This window comes from Medicago sativa, chromosome 2 (genome assembly GCF_051527215.1).
Source record: "Medicago sativa cultivar Bolivia chromosome 2, Bolivia_mono, whole genome shotgun sequence".
Lineage (NCBI taxonomy): Eukaryota > Viridiplantae > Streptophyta > Magnoliopsida > Fabales > Fabaceae > Medicago > Medicago sativa.
Window position 1 is genome coordinate 61506725 of NC_140750.1, and position 12081 is coordinate 61518805.

The 12081-nt window shown below is 33.8% G+C and overlaps 2 long non-coding RNA genes across 2 annotated transcripts; one reads left to right on the forward strand and one right to left on the reverse strand.

Annotated features, from left to right (window-relative positions):
• Window positions 1–5930: 5930 nt before the first annotated feature.
• LOC146949409 (uncharacterized) lies at window positions 5931–8226 on the forward strand. Its single transcript, XR_015025408.1, has 3 exons — window positions 5931–6312; window positions 6398–6627; window positions 7900–8226. It is a non-coding gene; the product is annotated as an uncharacterized LOC146949409 (long non-coding RNA).
• A 1641-nt stretch (window positions 8227–9867) lies between these two features.
• Window positions 9868–10393, reverse strand: LOC146949410 (uncharacterized). The gene is made up of 2 exons (XR_015025409.1): window positions 10275–10393; window positions 9868–10114 (listed from the first exon to the last, which is right to left on the reverse strand). It is a non-coding gene; the product is annotated as an uncharacterized LOC146949410 (long non-coding RNA).
• Window positions 10394–12081: the final 1688 nt, after the last annotated feature.

Here is a 12081-nt window from a genome sequence, read left to right on the forward strand (position 1 = left end):
AACCTATGAAGGCAATTCAGGCAAAAATGGGGCAATGAAAAGAATTTTATTCCCCGGTGAATCGAAAACCCGAAAGGGCGGTTCAGGCAAAAATGGGATTGAAAAATGAAAGAATGAAAGAATAAAATATCGAAAAGCATTGACCACAGATGCGAACATCCAATGTTTACCCAGCACTGACACGCCTAACAACGGCGACCTGTATTCAAGAATCTTCCAAGTTTCCCTCTTCTACAAGTTTTATTGCCCTCAGCCATGGTTTCGATACGTCTCTCAACGACGATCTCTCCAAAGAGGTTTTCCCCTGTGAATGTGTTGCAGCACGAGCCACTACGTGCCCAATCTTCCAATGTTTTGTCTGCCTTTGTGAAATTTCTCTGTCAAGTTACAAACCAATCATGCATTTCAAGCATTCATACATGCATAATCATGCATTTTATGTGCTCATACATTCAATCTTGTTATACCATACATACATGTTGCATTTCCAATCTTCACTGTCAAATTCAACTCAAATTCCAATTTCAATTCAATCCAATCCTAATTCGAGGCAATCTCAATTTCAATTCAATTCAATCTCAATTCGAAGCAATCTCAATTCCAATTCAATTCAATTTCAATTCAATTCAATCTCAATTCGAAGCAATCTCAATTTCAATTCAATTCAATTTCAATTGTCAATCCAGTCTCAATCACAATTCCAATTTCAACTGTCAAAATTCGATGCAATCTCAACTCTCCAATCTCAATTTCAAATCATTTCAAATCTCAAATTCGATGCAATCTCAACTCTCAAACCTCAAATTCAATTCAATCCAATCTCAATTTCAGTTTCAACTCAATCTCAATTTCAATTTCAAATCAAATTTCCAATTCCAATCCAATCTCAATTTCAATCCAATTTCAATTTCCAATTCAATTCAATTTCAACTCTCAAATTCTATGTCTCTGATCAACCTCAATTTTCGATCTCTCTTTCAATCTCAAACTTTCAATTCAATGTCTGTGTCAATGTTAATCCACTCTCAATTTACTCTTGGGCCAACAAAATGGTCATGTCCGTCTTCAAATCAAGTCAATGTCAATTTACTCTCAATTTGTATCTTTCTAAATCCAATTTCCAATGTGTATCTTGTTATTGGTCAAGTGGCAAGTTCGATCCAAAGAACAGCTTGTACATGCTTATATGCCTATGTTTCCGGTCAAACGGCAAGTTCGATCCAAAGAACAGTTTGTACCCTTGCTTATGTTTTGTTATCGGTCAAACGACAAGTTCGATCCAAAGAACAGTTTGCACCTACTTACATGTTGTGGTATTGATCAAGTGGCAGGTTCGATCCAAAGAACAGCTTGTATCTACCCTTTTGTCTATATCTCCGATCAAGTGGCAAGTTCGGTCCAAAGAACAGCTTGTATCCGCCTATATGGCTATGTTTTCAATCAAGTGGCAAGTTCGATCCAAAGAACAGCTTGTATCCATCTCTTGTTTGTATTTCTTGGTCAAGTGGCAAGTTCGATCCAAAGAACAGCTTGTACCTATCTTTTGTTTGTATTTCTTTGGTCAAGTGGCAGGTTCGATCCAAAGAACAGCTTGTACCCATCTCTTGTTTGTATCTCTCGGTCAAGTGGCAGGTTCGATCCAAAGAATAGCTTGTACCTATCTTTTGTCCCCTGGTTTGTCTACCCTGTCAATGTCTATCTAAATCCCCCAGTGATATGACATGCTCTATTAGACTCCAGTTGCTTGTCTTGCATTCATAATCAAAATGTTGCATGGCATGCATGTTTTGAAAATCTAAGAGCGTATTTTTATGTCCAAAAACAGTGCAAATGTTAATATTTAAGTATCTTCGTCCCGTCAAATCAAAGACTTCGTCTCTTGACTCTCCGGACAAAGAAACTTAAATAGGGGCAGCTGTTATACCCTAATTTTGGACCTAAAAATACTTATTCAATTCTTCTTTTCTTGCATTATAAGTCATTTGATATATCTTTGATCAGTTACAACTTTCTCTGCATTTTATTTCAATATTATTTGCAAAAGCCCACATAGAAGGGTATTTTAGTCATTTCCTGCATTTGACTCATTTTAATCCTTGAAAATTGTTTGAGTCTTTTAAATTGGTTTGTATAAGTCCTTGTTTCAATCTCATGTCAAAACTCATTTCAGAAAATATCAGTTGAGTCATTTTTTTTAGTCAGTTTAGCCCCCAGGGGCATTTAGTCATTTCCTATGATTAAAATTTCTTTCAATCTTTTAAGAATTTGTTTGAGTCCTTTCAAATAGTTTGAATAAGTCTTCATTTCAATTCTATGTCAAAGTCCATTTTAAAATTGCATTTGAAGTCATTTTGAGTCAGTTTTGCCCCTAGGGGCATTTTAGTCTTTTCATGTGTTAAAGCCCTGTTTAAATTCTAAAAATTGTCTCTGAGTCTTGTATAAGTTCTTGCTTTAATTTTCTGTTAAAAATCCATTTTAAAATTTCATCTGAGTCATTTTTAGTCGTTTTAAGCGTCCAGGGGCATTTTGGTCATTTCACATAAAATTGCTGATTCATTTTAATCTGTTTTGTTGTTTTTAATCGTCTCGCTTTACGTTAATTTTCAATTTACTTTTTCAATTCAATTTTAGTTTTAATTTTCATTTTGGTCCTTGTACTTTCGTTATTTGCATTTTAATCCCTTTTTAAGTTTGTTAGAGTCCAAGTGCCATGTGTCCAAATGCTATTGGTCCTTAAGAGTTTGTTACAAGTCCAGTGCCACATGTCCCACTCCAATTGGTCCAAGGCTTACCACATCACCTATATAAGTCAAAGTCATGGTCAAGGTTCAACTACCAATCATTTTTTTACAAATTCCACAAAAAAAGTCACAAAAATTTCTTTCTTTTCCCTCTTTTCTTCTCTCACGTAACAAACTCCACCACCACAACAAACTACAACCTCCAACTACAACCACCACTCTAACCACCCTAACAACTTCTCTCCACCACTCCAACCACCCTAAACAATCACAAAAAACCATTACAATTTCATCTTCAATCTTCACCTCTTAACCTCCATAACTACCTTCAATCTCCCTCATCAATCTTCAATTCACATTCACATCTAATTCCTCATCACAATATCATTTACACAAAACCTTTTACAGTGAACACTTTTCCTTCAAATCCATAACCAAATTCGTTCTCCTTCTTCGCATCGTCAAAGCCGCGTGCAAGGCCTGAATTCTGCATTTCCACTTCATCATCTTGTGATTTTCACGATTGGATGGAGTTGTAGATTGAGAATTTAGGTTGAAATTGATCAACGTGATTCGACGGAGTGGAGTACGTTGCAGCATCTAGGCCGTTGCAGTCTCACGCAGTTTTCGTTTCATCCTCATCAAACGCTTGTTGCCGTTGCAATTGGATCTTACATCGTTGAATTCGATGCATTAACCAGAAGCAAGAACCAGTCCGAAATCAAAATCAAGAGGAAGGAAGATTCAGTTCAAAATCAAGGTCAAGAAGAGGAAACCGATTCAAAGGGAAGAGGTAATCTTTAATTCATACCATATTTTCTCTTGATCTATAGATCTAGCTTTGGATGAACTTTGTTTGCTTGTTTGATTTAATTTTCGAAGAAAACGGGGATTAAGAGTTGGAAGAGAGTGGTTTGGTTATTCTGAAGCTTTTTAACATGAAGGAAAAGCAATAGCAGCACCGCTGCTGAGTTTGAGAAGAAGAAGCCTTAAAAACCAGTTTGTTTAACTCTTGTTGGACCGGTTCGGTTGAACCGACCCGTTCCTGAACCGGTCCAGCTTGCTTTGCCATGGTCCACATCTCTTTAGGCCCAAACTGCTTTACTGCTTGCTGTTCTTGTTCTGCCCATGCTGATTGCACCCCCCTGTGTTGCTGATTACACTTGTTCGTTGGCTTATTTTTTTTTCCTTTCAAAAATCTTCTAAAAAATTTCCTAATATTTTTTCTTGATATTTTTGTTGGTTCCTAGTGATTTTTACCTATTAATATTGACTAGAAAAATATAGGTAAAAATATAGGTTACTTGATTAGTGTAATGTTTGATCCTTGTTAAAGTTTTGTTGAAAATTCCTAAAAGTTTGTGTGAGTAAAATTTTTAGCATTAGAGACCTATCTTTTGGGAGGCAATTACATGTAGAAAATTCATTCCAAAAAAACATGTAGGATATATTCTTGTTTTTGCTCACTTTTTGTTAACATTTTTGTAGTTTTGATGTAGTTTTGAACTTGAAATTTTGTTACATAATTGTGGCTTTGAACATGTGATTTCTTGGGGAATTTACCTATTAAATGTGGTATGTGCTTGCTGTTTTGAGTTAGATTTTTGTGGACTTTGTGTTGTAAATAATGTGAAATGCTCTTGTGAAATAAAGTGCATAAAGGACTTGAAAATCTTATAATCTTTGGCATGTCGATTTTCCTTGATTCTCATATTTCTTTCCTTGAAATAAGTCACCTAAAATTTCCAATGTTGTGAGAATTTAGGTCTCAAACTTGCTTTAGAAGGATATTGAATTTCAAGTCCTTTTGTCACTCTTTACTAAAATTGTTAGTTTACTTTACTTGCAAGTTATATTTGTTTCACCATGCACTTGTCATTTTGTTTCTATATCATTGGTATTACTAACCCATTTTCACTTTATGTTTCATACATCCATAAGCATCTCACACTTCACTTTCCCCTTCACTTTATTTCTTGCAATTTAATTTGTACCAAGACTTAGAATGTAAAGCTTAGGAAATTTTGTAATATTCTTTTTATGCAATTTAAATTTCTTGCAAGACCATAGAATGTATCTAGGGCATGATGTAATAAGGACAATGGACTCTAATAATGTACACCGACACAAGCACCGACACATGCACACACATCACTTTAGGTATATAGCTAGAATATGCATGTTTAGATGTATGTTTAGGATTGTATGTTTAGATGAATGTTTAGGCTCTATACTTAGAAAAATCAATTTTTCAAAAAATATAAACAATATCACTCAAACTATTTTCTTAATAAACCTTGGGGTCCAAAACCCCATTGAATTTTCCTTTTATTTTCTTAATCAAAATTTCAATGAACTTTAATCAAACTTTGACTTCCTTTCCAAAATAACTAATCAAACCTCACCTTTCCTTAAATTCTCATGCCTTTAAGGCCTCTCAATCTCCATTCTTCAAACTCCAATTTTCAAACTTAAAATCAACCAACAAAAACAAAAACATTTTTTGGAAGAGAACTACGGTGGATTTGATCCCTTAAACGGGTACGTAGGCAAGGAACAAAATTCCTTCAATTCAACTAAAATAAAAATCCAAAAACATTCTTCTCCCTCCAATTCTTCACTTAGAAAGCCCTTAGGTGTAAATAACATTTCAAAATAGCATTTAAAAATAAAGCGCGCGCGTAGAAATTAAAGACGGTTCCTATAGGATACTATAGTCGTAATGGGTGCCTAACAGCTTCCCGTAGCGAAAACAACTCCCGGACCTCGATTCTCAAGGGTTTTTCTTACTTTTTCCCTTCCCAAGAAAAAATAAGATATCACCGGTTTGAAAGGTTCAAACGTAATCAATGTTTGACACCCGAAAACCAAGATAAAACATACTCATGTCAATAATGAAGTGCTTACAACATTTTTGAGAGAACCATAATTTTCTAGTCCTCTTATCCATGTTAATATGCATCTCAATAATCTACTTAGTAACACTTAAGTCTTTTGTGTCGATCTCCTTTCCCAACGTGATTTTCAATTCATCTACGTCAGTGTAAAAAATTAGGAGAAATCAACATACAATTACAGTAAAATAGATGGGCCATCAATAAGAATCTAGACATAAACACAAAAGTCATACTCACACATGTTGTAGCTAATTTGAAGCTTGTATGAATCAAAGCGATTGTACCACTAAAAAAAATGAGTGGTGATAGGCATACCACCATAGGTGGCATCCACCCCTACACACCCACACAAAATTTTGACATTTGGCAACTGGACCCTACACAAATACACTCAGCAACTGTTTCTTTCTCTCTTTTTCTTTCTTCCTTCACCCTCTCTTCTCACACAAATACACTTTAGCTCTTCCTTCACCTTCTATCTCTTCCTTCATTCTCGTCCCCACCTTTCTCTCTTCTTCACCCTTTTTCTCCTTTCCCCCTCACTGAACACCACCACCGGCCACACCCAAAGCTCACCACCACCGCCGGTCCACTTCTTTTCTGGCCACCACTCACGGGAATCATTTCGAAGTTCTTGGATGTGCAGAAAATGGAACAACTTCGAGAGATATCAGGTTTATTGATTTTCAACAATATACATCTTGAAATCCTAAACATCTTATTAGTTGCTCAATTCTTTGTGTTGTATTTGTTTTGCAGGAAATAAATAAAGAAATCACTATTCCCTCTCTCTCTCCTGAGGTCCTCCTCACTCACTCTCTCTACCGCAACCGTGAGCTTCGTAAGCAGCCGCCCCTCTGTCTCCTTCACACGCACGCACACTCTCTCCCTCAATCGTAAATCGAAAGCCCGATGTCGTGGCTTCCATTATCTCTGTCTCGTTACAGTCTATGTGCCTTGGATTCGCCGTCGCGTGAATCTCATCGTTGGTAACTCAATTTATTTGTCTCCAGTTGATGTTGTTTAACTATCTTCATCAATGGAATGTGTATGTGTTGCTGATTCTTTGTTGAAGGTGAACTTTGGAAAGATTGTTTTTCAATATCTTGGTTGAGGGTTTTACATTTTGGGTTTTATGTGTTTTGAAAATTGATGTCCGAAATTGGTTAACAATAAATGTAGTTTAGGTATTGAAAACACTAATAAGCACTTGTTAGCTTTGAAATTAGGTATGATGGATTTAGATGATTTTGTATTTTGTTATTTTTGACCTTCATTGAACAATAAGATTAATACAAGTTTTCAAATTTGTGTCACACATTACTGCAGATCCATTCCATCTGATGATATTGATATATTGTTGGTTTTTCTAAATCCAATCTTTGTATGATTAGGATAAATTCTAAAACTTATACATGTGATGTTGGAGGGTTGAGCTAGAATGCAAAAACAGAGTTGTGATGAAATAATAAGTGAAAAGTGGGCGATAAATCTATGTTTGTGACATGAAAATATGGTTGAAATAGAGGACTATCATTTTATGTGTATAGACTAGTTGAGGTTATAGTTTTCTTACATGTGTAGGTACAATTTTCATTGGTAGGGTTTTGTGGGTTGCAATTAGGAATTGTTTAGTCTGTTAGAGTAACATAAGCTTGCTAAATTTGTTGTGATGTTAGAGTAACATAAACTTAGATTAACATTATATATCTCGCAGCTAATGACATCTTGGGCTGTTATTTGTGATGTTTGTCAATGACTTGTAGAAATTTTGGACAAATGCAATAGGTGAAATCTTTTAAGTTTATTGTTATTTCCTAAACGGTTTATTTGATCTCAGTTATACATGTTTTGAAAGATTGATGATGCAAGGACATTTAACCTCTTGTTGTTGACAAATGAACTGAAATGGTCAAGGTTAGTGAATATGCTATGTTATATGTGATTCTTGTCATATATACAAGATTGTTTGTGTGGTGCTTGGCTAGCATATTAAAATATAAAGGATGGATATTTTTGTAGGATTTGTGTATCCCTCTTAGGAACTCAGTATTCTTCTTTAGTCTCCATAATTTGTTTATACTTTTTCTTTACATTGCTATGTAATTTTATTTACTCGGATATTTGGAAATTCAAATCCATTTCATAAGGATGAAGTTAAAATGTTAAAGTTGTCATTAAAATATGACTTATGAACTTATTGAAGTAAGTTTGGACAATGCCATAGATTTTTCATTAATATTAATTTTTGTTTGTTACAGATTGTGAAATTTGTTGAAGAAGAAAAGGGGAATTTAGCGATTCAAGCAAACCAATATGTAGAATGCGTTTGTACGAACACTGGGGATGAAGGGTGAGATGAGAAAGAAGACAGAGTGAAGTGGTGTGATCTATTTTCTAGGTTTTGATTGTGATAATCTTTTTAATTATCCATGACTATGTCAAACATGTAATATTAATGCCCATACTCGACCAATACATTATCATTTGTGCAGAAGTTTATCTTGTACAATTAAGCTTAGAGGAATAGAAAAACTCAAATGTAGTATTACTCATGCTAGAATTAGAAAAAGTGAAATTCATTCCAACCCACATTCAGTACTTATAGCATGAGTGAAAGGTGAATGATCTTCTGTTTGACAGACTTTATGCAAACTAACAAAAAATGAGTTGCAATTAACCAGTTTTTAAAAAAGGTGTAACCACAATTTATTTTCATTACGAGTTTGTCTCTTTCTCACAGCTACTCCACATGATTTCAGTTAAATGGATATATTTGGAGCACATTTGTGATTTCAGTTAAAGGGATATATTTGGAGCACATTTGTGATTTTTAACTAATGATAATAAAGGGAGAGGTGAATGATCCTGTGTTTCACAGGTCTTAGACGAACTAACCAAAAATGAGCTGCACTTAACCGGATTTTAACAAATTTGTAGCCATATTTTATTTTTATTACCAATTTATCTCTCTCTCAATTTATCCACATGATTTTAGTGAAAGGAATATATTATGGACACACTTGTGATTTTCGACTAATGATAATAAAGTGAGAGCTAAATATTGTTTTTGTTTGACAGAATTTAGGCGTAATCATAGTTTTAGTTGAATGTAACCAAATAATTGAAGCATATAACCATAATTTTACAAATGTGTAACCATCTTTTTATCCTACGTTAAAATTACCCATACACAAGTTGACCAACCTCAGAATATCAAACTAATGACAAAAATCATAAAAGGTGGTCACTACTAGTATTTACATGATAAGTTGGCTTAAAACGATATAGTTTTCACATGATAATTTTAGATAACCAAATAATCGAAGCATATAACCACAATTTTACAATGGTGTAACCATATTTTTTCCTTTGTTCAAAATTACTTATCTATAAGTTTACCAACCTTACAACAGAAAATTAATAGAATTAGAGTCCAATAAACATAAAATATAGTCACTACTGATATTTAATTGTGTGATTAGTTAGCTTAAAATGATATAATTTTCACAAGATGTTTCCAGCTAACCAGATAATTGAAGCACATAACCACAATTTACAAAGGTATAACTATCTTTTTTTACTGCTTTCAAAATTACTCATCTATAAGTTTACCGACCTCATCACAGAAAATTAATGGAATTAGAGTCAAAGAAATGTAATCGGTGGTCACTTTTGGTATTGCGATGATAAGCTTAATTAAAATGATATGGTTTTCACATGATAACTCAGAAAACCAAATGATCGAAGCATATGACCACAATTTTACAAAGGCATAACCATTTTTTTCCTGCTTTTAAAATTACTCATCTATAAGTTCACCCGCCTCATAATAGAAAATTAATAGAGTTAGAGTCCAAGAAATATAATAGGTGGTTACTTTTGGTATTTCAGTGATCAATTAACTTAGGTTGGCTTAAAAGGATATAGTTTTCACATGATAATTCTTGGTAACCAAATAATTGAAACATATAACCACAATATTATAAAGGTGTAACCATCTTTTTTCAATGCATTCAAATTTACTCATCTATAAGTTACATGATAATTAAGATAGAAAGTTGAGTGACTAGATGCAATTATTTGTGTTTATAGTACAACATTGATACATGAACAATTATTTTTTACAAGCAAACATGTGTTCAATTAAAGATGGTTATGCAATCTACTCCCACCATTCAATTAGTACAAGCAGCAGAGGCTACAGGTTTAGGGACATATCCCACCAATGAGTTAGAACCAAACCTTTTTCTACTCCCACTAGGCCATGGGCAACAACAATCTTAGTTTTTTAATAAAATTTACAGTACAATTGGACAAAGTAGATAAATGTCTATGCAATCTAGGATAATATTTTATATCTCAACCATCCAAATAAGACCTTGGATAATTCTAGGACTCCTCTATGGTCTCTAGATTCAAATTCAGATTCCTTAAAGCATCCTCCATCCACATTCAAATTCAGATTCATCACACCTGGTGGAGGGGGACACCAAAATTCAGCATCAAATCTCACTGTAACAGTAGCAATTGCTGAATGGTTTGAACAATTGAGCTCTGAAGTGAACTCCAAAATTGAAATAGCTATTTGGATAGGATTCAATTGATGATTTTGGAACACCATCTGGTTCCTAACCTGCCAAATCTTCCAGAAAGTGATACAAAAAAATTGAGCTGATAGGTAGTCTTTTTTTATCCACTAATCAGACATCCAGACTTTCAAGCACAAACGAGTAAGAACATGATGTCCTTAGGTAATTTGATTGACTCTACTAGCATTGTTGAATAGAACTATATATAACTATATATAACCAAATTTTTGAAGAGTATAACCAAAATTTTACAAAAGTGTAACCATATGTTTTTCTTGCGTGCAAAATTGGTCGTCTATAAGTTTACCATACTCATAACAGAAAACTAATGCAATTAAGAGTCCAAAAAACATAGAATATATATCTCAATGATAAATTGTCATAGAATGGTATTATTTTAGCAGGAAAACTACATATAACCAAATATTTGAAGCGTATAACCTCAATTTTAGAAAGGCATAACCATGTTTTTTTCTGTAATCAAAATTGGTTGTCTATAAGTTTATCAACCTCACAACAAAAAACTAATCAATTAAGAGTCCACGAAACATAGAACCTATATCATTTTTAATAATATTTCAGTGATAAATTCCCTTAAAATGATATTGTTTTCACAAAAAAAACTACAGATAACCAAATATTTAAAGTCTATAACCACAATTTTACAAGGACATAAACATGTTTTTTCCTGCGTTCAAAATTGATCGTCTTTAACTTTACCAACCTCATAAAAAAAAACTAATGCAATCAAAGTGAAGATGCACAACAATTTTAATACAAGACATTATTAGTATTTCAAGATGCCTCAATCAAAATGTCTTTAATCAGTTGGTTGACATAACCAAAAAGAACATGAACTAACAACACTAGGTTCAAGCAGAAAACAAAATGAAACAAAAACTCATAAACCCTTAAACTCAGGAAATGCAGAAAACAAAATTTATAAATCCAAATCTCTAACATTAAGCTCTCACATGTACTAAAAGTTCATCACAAAGTACAGTGCAATATAGAGCTCACCTAACTCTCTGCCATAGACATCAGATCTAGAATGCAAACCAAAACACATGGAGGTGGTGATGGACAAACAACGACGATGAAGAAGGAGTTGTGATTCGATTGTGGGAGTTCATGGAGGTGACAGAACGATGACGATGGATATGGGGTTACGATTCGGAGTAGCCGATGGTGGTGGTGACAGAACGGCGTCGACGGCGGCAGTGAGACCAGAGAGAGGAGGAAGATGAGAAGGTCGATCTGGTGAACAGAGAAGAGGAAGAGGAGAAGATTGTGTGGTTGTGAGTGAAACTACCAAACTACCCATATTGCGTGAAATTCCCAAACTACCCCTGCCACATCAGCAGTGGTACAAAGGGGTGTATAGAAAAGGGGTGTACATGAATCTTTTTCCAAAAAAAGAATACAAAATAACTGACACAATTAACTCTATAACTTTATTTTAATAAAAATTTATTTATTTTCATACGATTTTTTAAGTGGTCTCGAGAAATATTAAAAAAAAAAAAAACGGTGCTCCCATTACTACCCTTTTCTATAGGCATTCAAATATTTTTATCCAACTTCATAATGAGGGTGTGTATTTAACTTATTGTTGAATAGGTCAATCATCTTATATTATGGATGCTCTAACTTGACATAGTATTCATTGATTTTAGAGGACATCATTATATTAAAGTTTATTATTCTAAATATATAGACACACACACAATATTAATGATAATTTTTTCCTTCAAAATAACGTTAATAATAATTTTTTAAAATAATTTGCACCCTCTATTCTAAGATCCTGGATACTCCATTGCCTGTGTGATTGATCTTAATCTAATATGA